The sequence below is a fragment of the Vombatus ursinus genome, unplaced genomic scaffold (assembly GCF_900497805.2).
Source record: "Vombatus ursinus unplaced genomic scaffold, bare-nosed wombat genome assembly UNPS02014341.1, whole genome shotgun sequence".
Lineage (NCBI taxonomy): Eukaryota > Metazoa > Chordata > Mammalia > Diprotodontia > Vombatidae > Vombatus > Vombatus ursinus.
Window position 1 is genome coordinate 89,474 of NW_020954119.1, and position 23,570 is coordinate 113,043.

At 35.6% G+C, this 23,570-nt stretch overlaps 1 pseudogene; it reads left to right on the top strand.

Annotated features, from left to right (window-relative positions):
* The first annotated feature begins 7,647 nt into the window (after positions 1-7,647).
* On the top strand, positions 7,648-9,726 carry LOC114042274 (annotated as a pseudogene).
* The last annotated feature ends 13,844 nt before the right edge of the window (positions 9,727-23,570 follow it).

Genomic DNA, 23,570 nt, shown 5'->3' on the forward strand with positions numbered 1-23,570 from the left:
TTGTTACTCTGTGAGTTGACACAGAGTAGCCACTTTCTAAAAGTTTATTGACTTGACCTAAGAAATGGTAAAGGGGAGGGTTTCAAAAAAACCTGGGAAGATTTATGTGACCCGGGAAATGAGAAGAACCAGAAAAACAATTTCTGTTCTGAGAAAACACAGTAAAGGATGATAGCTAGGGAAGCCTTCAGAGCTCTGCTCCAGTCTAGTCCAGACAAAACTGAAATGTGAAAGGGTTTTCCTTGACCTTCAGCAGTTACAAGGGTGTTGTTGTTCAGTCATTTCAGTCATGTCCAACACTTCATATCTCCATTTGGAATTTTATTGGCAAAGATACTGGAATAGTATTCCTTTTCCTCCTCTAGCTCATTTTACACTGGCAGAAGGCATCTATCTGGTGAGAGTTGAGAAAAAAAGAAAGACCTTTAGGTTAATGGCCTCAATTTTTTTCCAGTGAAATATTAGTCAAGAGTCTTAGATGAGAGGGTATGGAGGGAGTAATAGTTGTAGGGGAATTAAAAGTGTTTGGAAATGTCACTGTGGTGAATAGGATAATGAGTTTATTGTTGTTGTTTAGTTGTTTCAGTTATTCCCAACTCTTCATAACCCCATCTGGAGTTTTCTTGGCAAAGATACTGGAGTGGTTAGTATTTCCCTCTCCAGCTCATTTTACAGATGAGGAACTGAGGTCAACAGGGTTAAGTGACATGCCCCATGGTCACACAGCTAATAAACATCTGAGGCCAGTTTTTAACTCTGGAAGATGAATCTTCCTGACTCCAGCCCAATACTATGTCCACTGAGCCACCTAGCTGCTATATGGGCTGATTTCTTTGATTGTTTGTTTTAATGGATTATCTTGCAATAGTGAGGACAAGTAACCTAAGATATAATCTAATTTTGTAGTGGATTCAATTCACTTGATTTCATTATTTTCTCCAACTTCTTTCAGCAGCACATGAATAGGAGTGAAAGCAGTGGATGGTGGAGGTAATCTAAGACAGAAACTTAGTGGGGAAAGATCCTGCAATAGGATAAGGTACAAGGAATGAGAGAGGAGACAGTGTAGAATTGAACTGATTTATCAAGGAATCAATATTGGGAAGGAATGAGAGTATACTTCAACGGTAAGGAGCTATGAAAGATTGAGGGATAGAGAGATTAGAAGTCATTGTAAGGATGAAGACGAAGTTTTGGGGTAGCAACCCAGAGAGTGGAAAGGAGAGACAACAGACTGTGTCCAGACAAAGGAATCATGAAAATGTATGTGGTGCATTTTTGAGTGATGACAAGATCAAAGATATAATCATATCTGTATGTAGCTAACAGTGGGGTGAAGGAATAAGTTGTGGAAAATAATTTGAGGAACTATGAAATTATGCTATGTAAGGAAGTATCCATATATAGGCTGAAATGGCCTAAAAGATAGGTATGAGAGAGGATGCCAGCTCTCAGTGAGTGCCAGAAGATGAAAGGAGTAGGAAAGGAAAAGATTTAAGATGAAAACAAGTTTATTACCAATGGATTAAGCTTTCCAGAGAGCCTCTGCTCAATTCTTTTTAGTCTACAGTAAGCCTCTTTATATGCCATCTGCCTTTCTCATGGGCAATACAGGATTACTGTAAGGGGAGCTGATATAATGAAGTTCTCTATTTTCCTTTAACTATATCATGAGAGATGAAATATCTTTTTTTCTAATTTATTTATTTTTTCATTTTTTTGTTTGTTTATTTTGTATTTTATTTTTCCCCAGTTACATGTAAAAATAACCCTCGACATTCATTTTTAAAACTTTGGGTTCCAAATTCTCTACCTTCCTCTTAACCCACCCCCCCATTGAGAAGGGAAGCAATTCGATATGGGCCACACATGTGTAGTCATGCAAAACATTTCCATAATAGTCATGCTGCGAAAGAAAACATAGACCAAAAAATAAAATAAAATAAAAAAAACTCAAGAAAAATAAAAAAGTTAAGAAAAATAACTACACTTCAATCTGCTTTCAGGCATAATCACTTCCCTCACTGGAGTTGGACAGCATTTTTTCATCATAATTCTTCAGAGTTGTCCTGGATCATTGCATTGCTGAGAATAGCCAAGTTATTCACAACCGATCATCCTACAATAATGCTGTTATTTTTCACATAGTACATTTCACTTTGCAGCAGCTCATGTAAGTCTTCCCTGGTTTTTCTGAGAGCATCCTGCTCATTAGGTGAAATATCTTTCACCCTTCTGGGAATTCAATACATTTTTGAGTTAACTGCATGAGATGGGCAACTTCAAAGTTTTCCATTTGGCTCTACCGATAATAACTTGTATGGAGATTGTCAAAAGGGCCCCCACAGTTACTAGCCCCTAAAAGGTCATGATACCTATTGCTTCCATGGTATGCCCTCTGTCAGCTTCCCTGAATTATCTAAATGAGGCAAGGGCTTTAAAGTGGGGCTCAGAAAACTATGGTGCTATCATGAAAAGGGCCAAAACCAGTCCACCAGTTTCCTCCCCACCAATGGCAAGTGAGCTAAGAATGTTTTTTACATGTTTAAGTAAAAATGTAAAAAAAAATAATTAAAATATAGAAGAAATAAAAAAAATTGCAAGTATGAGTAACTCCACATATCAGTAACCTTAAGGGGGCTGGGGTGAGGAGAAGGGGTGATCCCTGATTGGAACCTTTAAATGTTTTAGCTGCCTCTATAAAAGTAAGTGCTCAGAGAGTTCCCTAAGCCAATGGAATTTTGCTGAAGAGAATGTTCCAGCATTGACTCTATTACCCCAAGCCCTTAGGAGCTATTGCTCCAGTAATTCATCAGATTGCTATTTGAACTCCTCTGGCAACCTCCCCAGTTCCTTGGTAGTGAAAGTCATCTACTCAACCCCTTGCTCCCTCAGTAGAGGAAAACACCCTCCTCTAGAAGAGTAAATAACATGACTGGAACTTTTTTTTTTTAAACCATCAATGAGAATTCTTTTCCAAGTCTCTTCCTCACTTCTGCTCTCATTTTCCTATCTCATTGCTCTAATCTTAGTGAGATACAGCAAAACCTCTGGGTAGGAGATGATGTTTCCACATTCAGGTCTATGGGTTCCTGTCTCGTTTGTCAGAACCCATCTCTCTCTGGAGAGCTTCATTCACTTGAGCAGTCATCAGTTCCATTAGTTGCAACTTAGCTGAACTTTGTCCCCAGTGGCTGAATGTGTTGGCCTAGTTTACTTTCAGTACCTTATACAACTAGTCCAGTTTCTACAACATGGTCTCAACCAGAGAATGCATTTTGGAAAAAAAAATGGCATCCTCCTCCAGTAGCCACTGGGCATTACAATTCCTCTGAGGGGATAAGAGACTCACTTTCTGTTATTTTGAGAAGATTCCTTATAGCCTTCTAGAAGGGCCTTTGACATTGGGTGTCAGTTACTATTTCTGATGATCCAATTACACTGTCCTCCTTATCTGTAGCACCATTTCACCAATTCAATCACAATGTCAGTCACAAGACCATTTTGTCTCAAACACTTACTTAACTGAATGTTAGTTGCATGCCTAACTCTGACCAGCACCCTATTAGCTCAGGTTCAGTTGGGACAAAATGAGAAATGCAATCAACAATTAATAAAACGGGGTTTACTTAAACCTAACATAAGAAGGATACAGTAGCATTGATTTTGGATGTCTATACAACTTCCTTCTTCATATGCAAAGTTTTCAATACAGGCCAATGGTTCTGGGTGTGATTGCTTGCCTGGTCTTGTGTCATCCTCCAAGTCTTGAAAGCCCTGACCCAATGTGGATGGGCCTTTTTGTGTTCCTAGTCTACCAGAAAATTGCATTAATATGGTCAGAGGCTACCAGGATGCTGAGTCTAGAAATGCTTTGTTCCATGTCAGGGTAATCAAGTTCTATTTTTGTCAACTTCTGGGTAAAAATAATAATAATAACAATAACAAAAATATATTTAAAAAACCATCTAAACTAAATAAACAAGAAATGCAACTACCCTAACCTATGTTGCTCTGGGCAAGATGGGAACCAAGTGTATATTGTTCTTAGCACAACTACCTTAAACTCTTTCCAACACTGGAATTTTATGATTTTAAAGCAGTATAAATGCACTCACACATTTCTTTCTGTTGAAATCTTTTTCATTCTTTAGACCTAATTCAGAAGTTACATCCTCCATAAACCCTTACCCGGTACTCAACTTCCCAGCCTTGCATAACCTCCCCTCCTTGCCTCTCTCATTAACACTTGCTTTGTACACATATACTTACCATGTTTTAACTTGTATTAAAGTTTTTTTTTAATTTCTGTCTCATCTCTCTAACTTAATTGTAAATATTTAAACATTTTGTTTCTTTTGTTAAATATTTCCCAATTATATGCAAAAAATTAGCAATCATTTTTAGCAATTTTTAGTTTCAAATTCTCTCTCTTCCTCTTTCCTCCTTGAGAAGGCAAATAATTTGGTATCATTTATACATGTGAAGTCATGCAAAACATATTTCCATATTATCCATGTTGCGAAAGAAAACACAGACAAAAAAACTCCAAGAAAAATAAAGTTTAAAAAAAGTATACTTCAGTCTGTATTTAGAGTTCATCAGTTCTCTCTTGAAATGGATAGCATTTTTCATCATGGGTCTTTTAGAATTGCCTAGGATAATTGTCCTGATCAGAGTAGCAAAATTTTTCACAGTGGTGGAGGTAGGGGAGGGACACTACCTCAAGCTTCAGCCTTTTTCACACTGGTGTTTTCTGAGCTCATTCTGGAGGTTCAGGAAGTTTTCTGTGATTTCAAGGTGGTGTAATCTGGGAAGAAGTGTGGTCACTGCTATACTGTTCTAAGCTCTGATACTTACACAGCAAGGACCTCTGATCTCTTGGGATTACAAATCAGTAATGCTCCTCAGGGCCACTGTTCCCTTGTGACCAAAAGTGACAGCCCCCCTCCATGGCTTTTGCTCCCTCTTGAACAATAATGCTCCTCTCCTTCCTTGAACTATGACCCAGAAGTGAGTACAAGCAATAGAGTTGCCAAATTATGTCTATTCCTGCCCCCAGTGTGAGCACAGGGGGTCCCCTTTTATCTTTTTCTGATGAGTTGCCAGGTCTCTTTACCATCTCTGGTTGAGAGCACCTGAAGTTTCTACTACTTCTGTCAAGACCACCTGGTCCCACTCCTGGTGTTTCATCCACATAGGCTTTGAGTTAGCCTCCACCCTCATGTCACAGATTCCTATTTATGACTTCCTAAATTATCTTGGCCTGGAAGAATGTCTCATGCTGAACTCTAATTCAATGTGAGATATTATTTAAAGTTGTTTGGAGGGAAAAGTTGGAAAAGCTCAACTGAGTGCTTTTTCTACTCTGCCATCTTGGCTCAAGCCCTAGGACTTGAATGTAAACTCTTTGAACTCTAGGATCTTGTCTTATCCAAATACCTTATGCAGAATAGGCAGGTATTTCTTTTTTGGTAGAATTTGCATTTAATCTCCAAAGAGTTTGTGCTTTGTATTCTCAAATGTTATAGGTCTCTGTGTGTGTGTGTGTATGTGTGTGTGTGTGTGTGTGTGTATACCTGAGTTCAAGTCCTTCCTGTGAGGGATGGTGTCCTTTGTAAACCTAGGCAACTCATTTCGATCCTCAGTTCCCTAAGCAACTCTCCAAAACCATAAGATATAGATCAGGTCTTGAATCTGCATTGGTAGAGAAAATTTCTTCTTTTCTCCACTCGACGTTCTGTAATGGAAAGACAGATGGATAGATCGAGAGGTATTTTATATATACTGTATCTAAATATAGTCTCTTTGTATCAATAGAGAGCTTTAGCTAGATACTTGTATTGGGACAAGGCCTTTGATATCCTTGGTATCCCTCTACCAATGAAGTTCAGCACCGTATCTACAACTTTAAGGTATTGGAAAGTGCCTAGAATATTGGAAGGTTAAGTGAGTTTTCCCAGGGTCCTATAGCCAGTATGTGTCGGAAAAAGGTTTTGAAGGAAAGCCTTTTAAATTTTGAGACCAGTTCTCTCCCTATATGAGTTTATGTAATGTGTACACATAAAATGCATATACACAATATACCTTCCTCCCTCCCTACCTACCTACATACACATATACATACATATCATTTCACTTGAAATGTTATATCCCTAAGAAGGACTTATCTTCTCAAATTAAGGATAAGTCATCTCATAACACTGATAATGAAGGTCAGAAAAATGACATGTAGTAAGTGGGTAGCCTTAGTAGAATAAGGTATAAGATACATTGAAAATATTACTCTTTCTAATGTGCCTCCTCATAATGTCCTTGTTGAATATAAAAAAATAATTTAACATAACATTAGGTTTTATAGGATTATAAAATTATATGAGATTGCTTGTTCCAGTTTTATAAAAATTAGCCCACGTTGTGCATTTTCTGCAAGGGACATTGATTATGCACACCTAAGAGTTCAGAAAAGGAAATGTGGGTCCCTTGCATCCTACCTGCTGCTTTCAGCATTTGTACCTGGCTGGGTTTCTAATTAGAAAAATAAATAAAACATGAAGCATAAATAATGAGGTCTAATGAAAACTACATCCTGGGAATAATCTAAGAGGATATCCAGGTCCAGAAGTGTATTTGGTACTCAGGAAGAAAGCTGAAATGAATTCCACAAGAAAATGTATTTGAAGCATGAGAGTGGAATAAATGGACTTGCTCTTCTGTGAAGGGATGGCATATTTTGGGATTGGGCAAAAAAATTCCTTTTTTAAAATTACATTAAATAATACCATTTGTTTTAAAACTCATGTAATCATTTCCCAGCAATAAACAGGAGATAAAATGGGTAATATACGTTTGCCTTGAAATGTAATTAAGAATTTAGAAGGGAAACTTTATGGACTTGAAGGCAATGAACACAGAAGAACAAGAAAGGCTCTGCACCTTGGAAATTAAAGCTCAGTGATTGAGGACAAAGATGTTTGGGGTTTTTTGTTTTGTTTTGTTTTGTTTTGTTTTTGTACGGCTGGGGTGGACTGGATGAGATCAAATCTTTGCTCATCCAAAGGCTTTTGGTGAAAAGAAAAATGGCAATAAAATAATATATTAGGTGCCTTTCTTTAGAGCTACTTCACTGCAATATATCTTCCACTTTACTGATATCCTGATGATGTGTTCTGAACAGAATTAATTAAATAAAATATGGTATCTTCATGTAGTTCACAGCATTAATAAAAGTGCTACCACATATGCAAAAATTTTGTATCAGTCTCAAAACTACATCTTCCAAATTTTTTATTTTACCCAAATGAATACACAAGACAAATCTAGTATTCATTACCCCCTCCACACACTCACTTATGACAATCCCAAAATAAACACCTAACAAAATTATTATTACATACTGAAATTCTGAATTGTCTCAAGTGGACATTTTCTTTTTCTGAGTGCTTGCACACAAAATGCTTTTGAAATGGGGGAAAAAACTTTACATTTTACAAATTTTGATTACCAATATTCCACTCTTTAAAATTTAAACTTTGTAAAACATGAAACCTGCTTGGCCAGCAAAGAACTGCTGGAGGACAGACTCCTCCCTGCTTAGGCCTCGCTGAAGGATCTGCTTCCTCAATGACCTAGTCAGGGGCCACCGCAATGGTGAAGCTAGGGAAGGGTGCTAAACATCAAGGTGAGCTGAAGAAAATGGCCCTTTCCCCAAAGGAGACAGAAGACAATCAGGATGAGGACATGTCAGAAGATGAAGAAAAAAGCAGTAGAGAAGACATCATGGTTCCTCAGAAGAATGGCAAGAAGGCTGCAGCTACACCAACAAAGAAGGTACCACCAACCAAAAGAGATGTTGTTTCCACCACACCTGCCAAGAAAGTAGCTATGGTTCCTGGTAAGAAGGTTGCCACAGTGACCCCAGCTGAGAAGGTGGTGACCCCAGCCAAGAAGGCCACCACCCCAGCCAAAGCCATCATTATGCCAGGTAGGAAAGGAGTCACTCAAGCTAAAGTGACCTTGACCACAGGGAAAGCATCAGTGCCCACAAGCAAGGGGGCAAAAAATGGGAAGAATGCCAAGAAGGGGAACAGTGAGTCTGAAGAGGACAGTGAAGATGAGGAGGATGAAGAATTTGAGCCTCCCAAAGCCACAAAGATGGGAGCAGCTCCCCCCAAACAAGAGGAGGAAAAGGAGGAGGATGTCAGTGATGAGGAGAAAGGAAAAGCTATGGATACCACACCTGCCAAAAAGAAGGCTGCTGCTGTGAAAGGTGTTGCTGGGAAACCTAGAAAGGCCAAGAACAGTATAGGCTTCTTCAATCTGAAGAGGAAGAGGAAGAAGAGGAGGAGGAAGCACCAAGAAAGAAGAAAAAGGAAATGGGCAAACAAAGGGCCCCAGAAGCCAAGAAACAGAAATTTGATGCTGAAGAGTCTACAAATTTCAATCTCTTTGCTGGTAACCTGAACTTCAACAAAACCTCTTCTGGGCTAAAAAATTGCAGCACAGACTTCTTTGGGAAAAAAAAGGACCTTACCATTGTGGACATTGGCATTAGTGCCACCAGGAAGTTTGGCTACATGGAATTTGGTTCTGCTGAAAATATGGAAAAGGCTCTGCCACTCAGTAGCTCCAAAGTGCTCAGCTCTGAAATTAAGCTGGGAAAAAAGCAAACGAGAACAAGAAAGACAGAGTCAAGGACGAGTTTGTCAAGAATATGCCATATAAAGTAACTCAAGAGGAGCTTAAGGAAGTATTTGAAGATGCTATTGAGGTCAGACTGGTCTGCACTAAGGATGAGACCCCCAAAGGAATTGCCTACACTGAATTTAAGAAAGAAGCAGAAGTGGACAAGGCCTTGAGAAACAGGGCAGTAAAATTGATGGCCAGGTGCTCATTCTGGACTACACAGGGCAGAAAAGCTAAGGACAAGAAAACTCTAGAGGTAGGAAGGACAGTTCCTAAGGCAGGAGCAACAACAAGCCATAGGATCCCAAGACCCTGGTGCTGAACAGCCTGGCCTACAGTGCCATGAAGGAGAGTCTCCGGGAACTGTTTGAGAAGGCAAAGTCTATCAGCTTGCCCCAGAACAACCAAAGACTGACCTAAAGGTGATGTGTTCGTTGAATTTGCCTAACTGGAAGATACGAAAGAAACTTTGAATTCGTCTAACATAGACATTGAGGTCAGAGTCATCCAACTGGAGCTGAAGGGACAGAAGGCTGCTAATGAAACCTCAAGAAATCAGTCCTACAAAACCTTGTTCCTTGAAGCTCTGTCTGAAGACAGGAAGGAAGAAATCTTGAAAGACTCCTTTCAGGATTCTGTGGGCACCAGGATAGAAAAAGACAGGGAGATGCTATCTTAGAAAAAGTTCAGTTTTGTGGAATTCAACTCAGAGGAAGACACCAAAGCTGCAAAAGAGGCCATTGGAGGAGGGGGAGATGGATGGAAACAAAATAACCCTGGACTGGACCAAGTCTAGCGACTTTGGAGGCTGTGGCAGCTGCTGCAGCTGTGGTGGTGGCCTTGGAGGCAGGCTACCAATGGGGGCTTTGGAGACCAGGGCAGATTAAGCTTCAAAAGTCGGGGTGGTTTCTGAGGAGGCCGAGGAGGAGGTGGAGACCATAAGTCACAAAGAAAGAAGATGAAGTTTGAACAACTTCCCCCATTCTAATCTTTTCCCCTGCCATGTGGACAGACTCTGGGGGTTTAGCCTGTCATGGCTAGCCTGATGGAGTCTTCTGAGAACATTCCAAGAGAGCCCACTGAAGTCTTGGAAAAACCTGGATGACATTTCAAGGGAGAGAGCACAGTGGTTTTGACTGGATGGATGTTCCATATTAACTTCTTGCAGAGGAAAACAAAAACAAAAACAAAAAACAACAAACAAACATGAATGCTGCTAATTGGTGTAGGATATTTTTAATAACAGCTTCAGGTATATCACTTACATTCACTACCATTCATTTGTGATTTGAGAAATATCATAAAAATAGTCAATTATTGATTATCCAGATATGCTTTGTCTCTAGTAATTTTGCATTCCAGACTGGTTCTCTGTCTTCTAGACTGTTCCTGTACACCACCTTTCTATGAAATTTTATTCATCTAAATTAAACAATTAGAAAAATATCTATATATAGGAATATATTTATATGAATATATCCTATATATTAAAGTATCATCATGTGTTGTTTCAAAGAATTCAGTCAGACCACTTCTAATCTAAGTAAAGGCATTTTTTGAGGATTGATGCCCCTCAGAAGTGGGCTACGTTCCAAGAGAAATCAGCAACTTAGTAAGACAACACAAGCAAATTTATAGTATAATGATGCTAATTGCACAACAGAAATTATGGATAAAAAGGTAGGAGGGATTTGTTAAGGTATTAGGTAATGGGGAGGGGTCACTTCTATGGTTCAGTGATCAAACATCATGGTCGTGCTGCTTTCTGATTGGCTAGCTATTATAGTCCTGTCTGGTCAAGATGGATAGTTAGGTATTGTGGTCCTGTCTTGGGCTAAATGGATGGTGTGATTGTGGTTGAAGATGCCTGTTCAAATATGTGAATTGGATATGGGGAGAGTGGCTAGCTAGGGACAGTGGCTATATGGAGTCTGGGTGCCTGAGGTGTTGTTAAAGCCAGATTGTGTGGTTAAATTAGGATATGCCTGCTGTTCAGTGGGGCCCATAAAGAAGTTAGAATGTTGGGGTTTGGAGCAGCTTTATTAGGATTCCATAATATATATGTATATGTATATATACATACACACACATACATAAAATGTTCAGAGACAGAGACAAAGACAGAGATAGAGAGCTTATTTCCTAGGTGGTTACAATCATCATTCTTGTTAAATCAGGTTCAAAGTCTTAGCATTACCTTTAACTTCTCACTCTTCCTTACCTCATATATTCAAGCGGTTGATAATTTCTGGTCCTTTGACCTCCAACAACATCTATCACATCTTTGCCCTTCTCACCACTCACAGTTTATCACCTCTCATCTGGACTATTTCAACGGACTAGAAAGTTGTCTTTCTTACTCAAATTTCTTCTCACTATAATCCACCATTCACACAGCTGCTTAAATCTTTTCCCCTACCATTCAAACTTGATTCAACCTACCTTTGCAGGCTCATAACATATTAATTTCATAGAGCATATAGAATTCCCTTTATTGTTTAGCCAACCTGACTTTCTTGTTCCTCACACCTAATATTTGTCGTACCTACATTTCCCATCTCTTTACCTTTGTGCTGTACATCTCCCATGCCTGGAATTCTCTTTCTGTCTCTGTCTCTGCCTGTCTCTCTCTCTTATGTATACACATATGCACACACATGTACCCAGGTACATCCATACACACCCATATTCATATAATCTACCTGAGCTGAAAAAATCTGGCCTCAGACACATACTAGCTGTGTGGTCCTGGGTAAGTCGCTTAACCCTGTTTGCTTCAGTTCCCCATCTGTAAAATGAGCTGGAGAAAAAAATGGCAAGTCATTCCAGTATCTTTGCCAAGAACACCCCAAAAAGGAGTCATGAAGAGTCAGACAGAACTAAAACAACTCAACAACAATGAAGGTAAATTATTATCTATTTGTACTAACAGATAAGAATAACCAAATTATGATTGTGTTTCTAATCTTCATTCAGAACAAGTATTATACTCAGATTTAGTACTTTGAGTAGATTGTTACCTACTTGGAATATTGGAAAGAAAATCATGTCCAGAAATGTATCCCCCACTGTCCTGTCTACTATTAGTGACTCATTCTTTGAACTAAAAAAAATGAAAAAAAAATCAAACAAAAAAATGCCCCTTTCAGCATTATTCTCTTTTAAAATGAAATATCACTAACAGAACTGATATAGTAAGCTATTAATAGACAAGTATGAATTTATTTATTAAGTGACTTTTTTCTAAGTAACATCCCTTTGTTAACAGAGGAAATGACTTGAGTTAGGAAAAAAGACAGAAATTGGGAAATTGAAGAAAAAGAGAAACAGGTAAACTACAAAGACAAAATCCAAGTGTTGCTTTGAGTTAGTCCTGGCTATGTTAAAAACAACAACAATAACAAAATATTGAACTATACCACTGGAGAATGTGAAATGTTTATATGTATGTATGTATGTATGCATGTATGTGTGTGTATGTGTATGTATATTTATATATAAACATTGGAGAATACATTTACTTCAATAACATTTTAATTAAGCTATTTCCCATAATTAAGCTCATCTATCTATATATATACATATACACATACATATTTCTGTGTATACAGATATATATTTATATCTATCTATTTATCTATATCTATCTATACACATGCATATAGACAGACATGTGAACATACCATGTTCTCATATGTATGATACACACACGTGTGTTAGTCATACAAGCATTTATTAAGTGTCAGCTATGTTCCAAAAATTATACTGTACCATCTGGTGCAGTGGATAATGTGCTGAGTTTGGAATCAGGAAGATCTGAATTTAAATCGAGCCTCAGATGCTTACTAACATATATGACCCAGGGAAAATCACTTAAGTTCTCTTTGTCTCAGTGTTTTTATCTCTAAAATGGTGATAATAACTGCACCTATCTCCCAGGATCATTGTGTGCATCAAATGAGATAATAACTGGAAAGTCCTTATCACAGTGTCTGACATATATTAGGCTCTATATAAATGTTAGCTATTGTTGTTAATATTAATAATGGGTCTGTAACAATAACTGGAAAGAAAAACAAAAAGGGAAATACTGAAGAATTTCAATTCCATTGTTGTTCAGCTAATTATATCACATAATTATTCTATTTCACTTAGAAGAACTTACTCTCCATTCTATAGTGAGTTGTGAATTCTTTTTGTGCCAAGATTTAGAGTAATAATGTGAGGGGGGGAAATAAAACATGGCATAAGGAAGTGTGAAGGATTATAATTATATTTTTGCTTCCCCCTTTGGCTCTTTTCAGAGGTTCTTTAGATGAAAATAGTTTATCAATAGGTAAATTAACACCGCATTTCAAGCTTCTAAACTAATTTCCCCCTGCAATTGAAATGATCTACTTCCATCATATATAGCTGCGTGTATAGATGTGCTTGCTAAAACTTAGGTTTGAATCATTTCGTGAACATCACCATGGCCATATTGGAGGACATTAACTCTCTGAGCTTGCTAAAGATACAGCAATCTAGTGAATTAAGTGCTGTTTAGATATCTAATTTATAATAGCCTTGGAGGCAGAAATCTTTTTTTCTTGTAATTTGTGCTTCATTATGTAGTTTATGCATTTGCAGTACTCCATACTAGAATCCTATTAATATATGACTCATTACTGCACAGTTAACCCATAATAGTTACTGGTTTTACACAACCCTACCCACCCCAAACTGTTTCTCTAATGGCAATTCATTTTTTCTGGTATATTGTTTTATTTCCATCAAATTCTAATTTCTAGACATGAATGTGTGTCCTAAAGAATATATATCATTTTGACAATAAAACACAAAGAAGAATAAGACTGGGAGTAAATTTCTCCTCTGTGTGCATAATACTGACTCATTCTTTGAACTAAAAAATAAAATGCCCCTTTCAGCATTATTCTCCATTAAAATGAAATATCACTGACAGAACTGATATAGTAAGCTATTAATAGACAAGTATGAATAATACTGAGTGAGTTATTATCACTTGAGAACTTTTAAAATTAGAAACAAAGAAAATAAACATGAACTTTTCCAAGGTAATTATTTTAAGTACCTTAAGTAATAAAAGTTTGTTCACTTTATTTTTTGCTGTCTTACATAATTCTCTATAGGCAACTAGGTCGCACAGTGGATAGAGTGTCAGGCCTGAAATCTTCCTGATTTCAAATTTGCCCCTCAGATACTTACTAGCTATGTGACCCTGAGTAATTCATATAACTCTGTTTGCCTTAGTTTCCTGATTTATAAAATGAGCCAGAGGAGGAAATAGTAAACCACTTCAGTCTCCTTGAAAAAAATGGGATCATGAAGATTCAGAAACTATTGAAATGACTAAATAAAAACAACATAAATCTCTGTCAAATGAATAGCCTATATCATAATCTTATCCACAAGTCTGAGGTAGAGAGAGGTTTCAGACTTCTAGCATATTGGATATTATATTTGGAAGATTTACAGAAAAAATAATTATCATACAGGATATATTTCATAGGTGAAATGACAAATTCATCTAAAAATCATGAAATGTCAGGCATAGTGGAACACACATATAATATCTGTACCTGATCACACTGAGAGTGGTGGATCACTTAAGCTCAGGAGTTCTGAAATACATTGGACTAAGTCAAAGAAATAAACACTCCAATTTTGGAATTAGCAAAATGGTCCTCTAGGATGCCACCAGACTGTCGAAGTTAAATAGGAACAAATCATTCCACGTAGGAAATGGATCAAGTCAAAAGTGCTATGCCTATCAGTAATGGGACTGAGCATGCCAGATATGGACACTGAATAAATAATAATGAATTAAAGAATAAATTAAAATTAAAGAATAAATAAATAAAGGAATGAATAAGCAATTAATTGTATAGGTAAGTAGAAAGGAACATTAGCACTTGCAGAGGCAGGATAGCAGGGACCTGAGATATATTTCAAGGTCCATAAAGAATAAGAGTACTTATGGCTACAGGAAATCAAGGACCCTGATCCCCTGATCACAGTTCCAGGATGGAGAAGAATACTTGTGGTCACTCATAGATTAGAACACAGGCCAGTGGAACAGTATTCACAATTCTTCTTAGATCATACACTTTGGAAGAATCAAAAACCACAAAAATCACAAAAGACCACAAGAATGAACTCTGAAAACTGTAGACAGAAAGGATTGAACCTTGGGACAGTGCCCTCTCATCAACAGGAGAAGAGTCAAACTTTAACATAAAGTTAAACATTAAGAAATAGACTGGGAAAATAGCACACAACAACAACAACAAAACAACAACAACAACAACAACAAAATAATTTGACAGTAGAAAGTCACTATGGAGACAGGGAAGATCAAGGTACAAACTCAGAAGATGACAATGAAATGAAAACAGTTATATACAAAGACTAAAAGAAAAATGTGAATTGGCTACAAGCCCAAGATGAATTGCTAAAAGAATTAAAAAAATTAACAATCAAATAAGAGAGATAGAGAAAAAAAGGGAAAAGAAATGACGGTGATGTAAGAAAATTATATCAAAAAGTCAACAGCAGGGTAAAAGTGGCATTAAAAATTGAAGAAAATAACAACTTAAAAACTTAATTTAACAAATGGTAAAAGAGGTACAAAAATCTGCTGAAGAAAAAAAAACTAAAAAGAATTGGCTAAATGGAAAATGAGGTACAAAAATCTATTGAGGAAAAGAATACCTTAAAAAGTACACTTTGACAAGTGGAAAATAAAAGGAATACCAAAGCTCCCTAAATAAAATAAGTTTGTAAAAACTGGAATTGGGCAATTCACACCTGAATCTCAGTATTTTAAGACTCAAAGGTCAAGTGGGAAGTCATGGAGATGGAAGAATGGCAAGAAAGTCAGTTTTACTGATTTTATTCATTCATACAGTGTGTGGAAGTTTGTAAGGTATAAGAAGGAAAAGGTAGGTTGGAGGCAAATATCATCCCTCCATGTAAGAATGTAAACAGTTCAACCTTAATATGTCCCTTATGATTTCTTTTTCCTGTTTACCTCTTCATGCTTCTCTTGAGTCTTGCATTTGAAAGTCAAATTTTCTATTCCAGCACTCCTCCTTGCCCCAAGAACACCACCCAGGACTGCAACCCAGATCCAAGCATGTGCAAAGTGAGAAAATCCTACCTCAGCACAAGCAAAGAGATACCTGCAATCCCACTTTGATCAGTCACTCGATCCCCCCTCCGTCTGTGGACTGAGAGCTCTGGAAGCAGCCACCGCTCTGTGCCTGTGCTGCAACTGGTGCTGGACTGAGCTCCTTTCTCACTGAGGTCCGACAGATCTTTATTACTAACCTTCTAAGTTGTCTTTGGAGTTTGTGGGTTGAGATGTCTAGTTCCCCTTGATTCAGTCCCCTGAGGCCTGCTCCAGATTCATTGAGGTCCTATCTTTGCCTGCACAGTGCAGGCTCAACTGTGATCCTCTCCCAGCCAGTAGCAACAGACTTGGGCTAGATATTTGTTTCACTCTGTCTTTTTGTAGATTCTGCTGCTCTAGAATTCGTTTAGAGCCATTTTTATAGGTATTTGGAGGGGTTTGGAGGAGAACTGAAGCAAGTCACCGCTTTTATGCCACCATCTTAGCTCTGCCACCCAAATACTCTTTATGGAAACAAATTCAAATTTGATAATTGGTGAAATATTAACAGTTCATGGGTAAGATGAGTCAATATAATAAAAATGATGCTACATATAAATAATTTACTAATTAAGTGTCATATCATTCAAACTTACAAAATATTAAATTGTGGAACTAAAAAAATTAAAAATTTGATCTGGATGACCACAAGGTCAAGACTCTTAAGATAAATAATGAAAAAAAAATCAAAAGGAAAGGCAGGGGACTTAGCAGTACTTGATCTCAACTTATACTACAAAATGGTCACAATGATTAGATACCAGTTAAGAAACAGAGATCCATCAGTGAAATAGTTCAGATACACAGCATGGAGAAGTACTCGAATCCAGCAGCATAGTGTTCAGTAAAACAAAACAGCCCAACTACTTGAATATGGACTCACTATTTGACAGAAATCATTGGAAAATTTGAAATATAATTCAACAGAAATTAAGGTTAGCCAATATCTCACACTATATTCCAACATAAGTTCCACATTGGAACATGACTGCATAAATGCTAAAATAACAAACAAATTTGAAAAAAACAAAAGGAAAAAGTTACCTTTCAGATCTATGGATAGAGGAAGAAGCAGCCATATTAAAAATGTCCTAAATCAATAATAACTAGTGAAATGCAAATTAAAATAACTTTCAGGTTCAACTTCATATCCATCAGACTAGTAAAAATAGCAACAAAAATAAAATGACCAATGTTGGAGAGACTGAGGGAAAACATACACATTAGTTCACTATTGGTAGAACTGTGAATCACTGCTGCTCTTGCAGAAAGCATTTCACAATTACAACCAGTGACATCATTGTAAGACCTATACATCGGTGTGTATCATTTATATTCCCAAAGATAACAATGACTATTTTTTCTTCATGCTATTAAGACAATGATCTTAATTATAGTTCCTTCCTTCTGATAATGATCTCCAATTTATCCTGAACATAGCTTATTAGTGGATAGTTGGTTTATTTTTTTCTCCACCATTAAATTCTGAACTCCTTGAGAGTAAGGATTGCCTTTTGTCTTTTTTTGTATCCCCAGTGCTTAGTAGAGTTCCTGCCATATTGTAGGTACTTAACAAATGTTTATTGACTGACTGACTAATTGAATGGACTTCATTATTTTTGAGTTACCTCCAGATAACACTTAACCAGCAAGGTTTTTCTGGTATTGTCTAGAAGATACAATTTCTGAAGAAAAAAAACAACTATATATATAGATATAGACGTAGATATAGTTATACACACACACAAATTTAACTCTTACTTCACAAATTATGACATTGTATCTCATGTAACTAGTTCTTAATATGTGCCAGAAATTAAAATATCCCTTTTTACAAAACAAGCTAAAAGAAATATATTTTAAAATAATTAATCTTTTAAAATTATTTCCAAATATATTCATTGATTTTCTGGGGAGTGTTTTTTTTTTCCTGTCTCCCATCCAATCTCAGAAAAAAATTTATGCTTGTCTTACACAATTAAAACCTTTTTCACAGAAAAAAAGAAAACTTTCTTAGCTCTCCTAGTTGATTTTTCTTTTCTTTTTGGAAAGTCTTCTGGAAACATGAGGCAGTTAGCTATTAAATTATTGCCAAAGTTGGTCAGCAATTAGTTTTTATTTGGTATGTCAGAGAATGCCATGGGATGGAAGAAAATTAGTGAAAACTCTTACAAATGTAGGAAGATGAGCTCTTATTTCATATACTTTTGTAATTATTCTTCTCAAGTGTTTACATTTTAAATGAATCATTTTTTCTTGTCTCTTAGTGTAAATCACTTATGCTTCACAATATCAGTTTGCGTTTTTTAATGAATAATCAGCTTGTCATTTATCAAAGAGAATAGAAATCATATATAGCAGATCTTCTTTTTCCTTGTTTTCGCAGTAGTAATGATTTTACAAAGTCTATTGTCAAGGGTTTGTTTTTTCTAATCATGTGAGAAAACCTAACAGAAATTTGAAGTGTAGCTTAAAATAAAAACACTGATGCCATAAAAAAAGCATGAGTTTCAAGAAAACTTTATGCATTTCCTGAAAAGCAAACTTGCAAAGGATCATCTATAAAAATTATTAATCTTTTCTCAGAAATGCCTCTGTACTTATAAAGTTGCATTATGTCTATGAAGTAGCTACTTGCACTATAATGTTGTTTAGCAGAATGATCAACTTTCTAGAAAAAGTATTTCTAAAATTTTATCCCTTGCTTCCCTCCTTCATTACATATCTCTCTCCCTCTACTTCCCCCTCTTTCTCTCTTTTTTCTTCCTTCCTTCATTCTTTACTTCCTTCCTTCCTTTATTTTTCCCTTCTTCCTTTCCTACTTCCCTCTTTCCCTCCCTTCCTCCTCTCTGTCTCTATGTCTGCTTTCTCTTTTTCTGTCTCTGTCTCTCCCTCTACTCTCTATCCCTCTCTCCTTTTTGCTTCTCTTTCTCTCCCTTTCTCTCTCTTCCTTTCTTCACTCCTTTCATCAAAACTTTGTAGTTTATACTAAATATAGTTTCTGATTTTGATATATTATTTGTATTGTAAGAACCCATTAATCTCCATGGCTTCTTTTTATAATCATTTTATTTCCGTTAGGAAATATAAGCACAGAGTAACATTGAACAAGCCCAAACATTGGGTTGGTATCGAACTTGATGAGAGAGCAGGCTAAATTGTCTTGAGGAAATTGCAAAATATCTTTAGTGATCCCTAGCTTCCCATGAAAACTAAAGCCCATCTCTTTAATATCAACATTTTATTGGTATTTTTGTGTGGCAATAAGACATATAATACAAAGTCTCTGAATAATTGGAATGAAATATCTCAGAGGTCAACTAAAAGGCAAAGGAGGTGGTAGAGCAAGAAGGCTGTAATATATAACCAATGAGGAGCTTCAAAGGCCAAATGGAGTAAAAGTTATAATTTGGGAAATACATGACATGAAGATAAGATGGGTTAATCATATGAGCAGTACAAAGGATGAAAATTGGATAGCCATGATACTATACTGGTATCTTCAATGTTGAGATAAAAATAGAAATACTTTTAGTATGTTGGAAAGACCTGGCTGTAGTGAATTTATGGGAATGCAATATGCATCAGTCACAGAAGATGAGCAGGAATTGCTGGTCTGAAGCAATGCGGAGAATAATAAAGTCTATGAAATTTAATATTGATCTGAATATCTGAGTACTACCTCCTATTTATCATAAATTAATAGATACTAGATGAAATATATTTCTTTTTTGTTGAGGATCATGTAGTTTGATTTTTAAAATCATTGAGTTGTTTTATATGAAACTGTAAAGTTCTGTTATATGAATTGTGCATGTGCATCAGATGTAATATGACAGTAACAAAACTGTCTTGTTTGTGTGTCTGCCCTTATGAACTTCTTTCTGCTATTTTTGGATATATTAAATGATTCAATTATACTGTTCCCCTTTATTTTCTTTCATTGTGATTATATCAATATCACTGTCCACATAGCACTTCTTTCCCCAAATAAAAGATGTCCCTTATATTAGTGAGTATATTCAAATAAAATAAATACGTATGCTAGCATTTCTGAAAATTTGTCTCCTTTCAAAATGAATAAATTGTAAAAGTATACAAACAGGCACTTTTAAGAGAAAAATCTAAGCTGTTGACAACCATAGGAAAACATGTTCTAAATAATTAATACTTTAAAATGTATATTAAAGCATTTCTGAGGTTTCAGCTCACACCCATCAGATTGGCAAAATTGACAAAAGCAGGAAATGATAAATAATAGAGGGCTTGCGTGAAAACAAATACATTACTTCATCATTAGGGGAACAGTGAATTTGTACAATACTTCTGTAGGGCAATATGGAACCATATCCTAAAAATGAATAAATTATTAGTGCTTTACGATAGTTCTATTAGACCTTAACTCCATGGAGATCAAAAAAAGAGGGAAAGCTCCGATGAATACAAAATATTTGCAGAATATTTTTGTGGTAGCAAAGAATATGAAGTTGGGAGAGGAAGGTTGCAAATCAGTTGGGGAGTGGTGATCAAATTATGATACATGAACATAATGGAATACTATTGTGTCATAAGAGATGATAAAAGGGAGCGTTTCCAAGAAAACTTGTATGAATTGACATGTAATAAAAGGAGCAAAATAAGAACAATCTCTACAATAACATTATAAATACAAGCATTTTTAAGAGAATTAAGAACTCAAGTGTTAAGCTCAACCACAATTCATGAAGATGGATAACATGTTCCCTTTTATTTTGAAAAAGAATTTTCCTTTCATTTCTTTCTGCTAAATTTTGTTAGTTATTTATAGGAAATCTAATTTTCACATGCTTAGTATATGTTCTGCTATTTTTATATTTATTGTTCTTTTTGTAAGTTGGTTCTTGAGGGTTCTCTAAATAAGCATGTTATTTAAAAATGATAAATTTTATTTTTACCTATCTTCTCTATTTCTTTATGTTACTACACCATGATAATTAGTATTTCTAGAGCTCTCTCAAATAATAGTGGTGATAATTGCCACCTTTTCCTTACTTCTTCATGTCTATTGTAAATAGTAATAGAATTTGGTTTTAGATAGGTATTGTATATTTTGTAAGTGAAAGGTCCATTTATTCATATGCTTTTAATATTTTTAACAAGAATGAATACTGCATTTTCAAAGGTTTTTATTATTTTCATTATTCTTCATATTAATACTGTTTATTATGTTTATAGCTTTCCTAATATTGGACCAACCCTGCCTTTTTAAATAAATTTCACCTTTATATTTCACCATATAAAATTTTATATTTTTTATTGTACTCTCTTTAATTGTCCATTCAATATTTTTATACCTATATTCATTAAAAATGTTGTCTGTATTTTTTCCCTCTGCTTTCTTTGATATAGATGTCAGGATGATAATTGTCTCAGAAGAAGTCTGATAAGATTCCTTTATTTTTTCAAATAATATTTATTTTTTTACATAATATTACAGTAAATTATTATCTGAATGGTTGATAGAATTTAGTTAGGCTTGGTTTTTCTCCTGCTTCCTCAAGTTTATTTATGGCTTGAGAAAAAATTATACAAAAATAAAATGTGTTCAAAAATGAAAAAAAATATTATAGTTACATAGAAAATGTGAGAATTACTAGACATTTTCTGCTATATTTATGATAATAAAACTGGTAAATTTAAATGAAATTAATGAACATATGCAAATATGAAATAGTTTAATAGGACAAAAAATAAACCATATGTATACATCTGCATAATATTATATATCTGTCATCTATCTCTAAAAATAGTTCAAAGATAAATAGACAGACAAAAAGGTAGCTAGTCAGGCATAGGCACCAACAGACATAGATAAGAAAGATAGGCAGACAGACAGACAGATTGATAGATAGATAGATAGAATATAGTTCCTGATATACCCAATGATCTCTTGAGCCTTGCTGTTAAGACCTTAAGGAATTCTAGACTTTTTCTTTCATGCTGAACTTGATTTTTTTATGTTTCCTCCTCCAATTAGAGTGTAAGTTCCTTGAGAGCAAAGACTGTACCAATTTTTTTTATTTGAATCTCTAGTTTGGCACATAACAGGTATTTAATACTTGCTTTTAATTATTCTTTGTTTTTTTTAATCATTATTTTGTCAGGTAGTTTTATGAAAGCTTTGCTAGAGTATTTGTTATGGTATCTGGGCTTAGCTAGGTCCTTTCCACATTAACGTCTGTCAATATTATAGACATTTTAGGGGTAGCTACGTGACACAGTAGATAGAGCACCAACCCTGGAGTCAAGAGGACCTGAGTTTAAATCCAGCCTCAGTCACATAACACTTGCTAACTATGTGACTCTGGGCAAGTCACTTAACCCCAATTGCCACACACACATGCACACACACACACACACACACACACACACACACACACTCACACAATTCTATAGACATTTTGTCACATTTTATAATTTTGTTTCCCTGAACTAGCACATATTTGGGGAATGGTTGGGAAGTACAAAGCAACTTAGAAATCAAGCAACTAATTGTATCATCTCTATGACTAAGCCCACTTTGAGAAATTGACAAATAATGCTTAAAAATGGATTTTAATATTAACTTATATTGTTTCTTTTAATAATTAACATTTGCATATTCTATGAACATTATCTTATTTTAGTGTTATAATCACTCCATGAAGTAAGTACAAAACCTTTTATGATCCCTATAGAAGATGAAGGAACACAGGCTCAGCATAATTAAATGACATGCTCACACATCAATCAAACATTAGACATAGGATCTGAACCCCATTCTTCCTGATTCCAAGCTCAACACTATCCCAGTTTCCTAATTCTTCCCAAATTCTTATTATTTTTCAAAAGGCTTGTTCAGATAGTTAAACTAGTGACCCCAAGAGTAAGCTAGTCCTCTATTCTAGGGGGTCTGTAAACATTTTAGTAGTAATTTTGTGTTTCCTGTGATCAAAGCTCCTGTTAATATTTATGTAGTGCATTATGGTTTTCAAGACACTTTGGGGTCTCATTTTTTCCTCATACTAATGCTATCAGGAAGAAAACTTAAGGATTGAACAAATCCTTGTTTACAAATAAAAACAAAACAAAGCAACAACAACAAAAAAAAAACAAACAAAACTAATGCTCAATGAAGTTAAATTCCTTGCCCAAAGTTACAGGCAGCAGCACCAGAACTCAACTCCTGGTTATAAAGAATGAGATATGCTATTGTTAATACATTTTACTAGAATGTTGTACTTCTTTTTATATCAGAAACTGAAGCCTGACACTAAGACAAAGGCTCTTATTATCTAGTAGAGACCTAAATTTCTCAGATAATTCTTTGGAATCCTAATATGCTTATTAATTAGCTTATTGTCTTTTTCTTTAAAAAGTCATGAATAAAAGTGGCAGATTCTCTAAAAGAAAAGTGATGTTTACTTCAGATGTATTATAGTGTTAGACTGGTACCTGAGTTGTAGTCATCATTTATTTTCTAAGACTTTGGGTATTTCTAAATTAGACCTACATCTCTTTAGATAAGTGCCTACTGACTTGTTAAAAAAATACTAAGATGCCAATTTCTAGTCGGAAGCCAAAGGCTGAATGATGTAAATCACTACAAAGGACATTAATGATTGTAAAAATGAACTCCTTGAAGTGCCTTAATATTAAAAGAAATAATCATTGA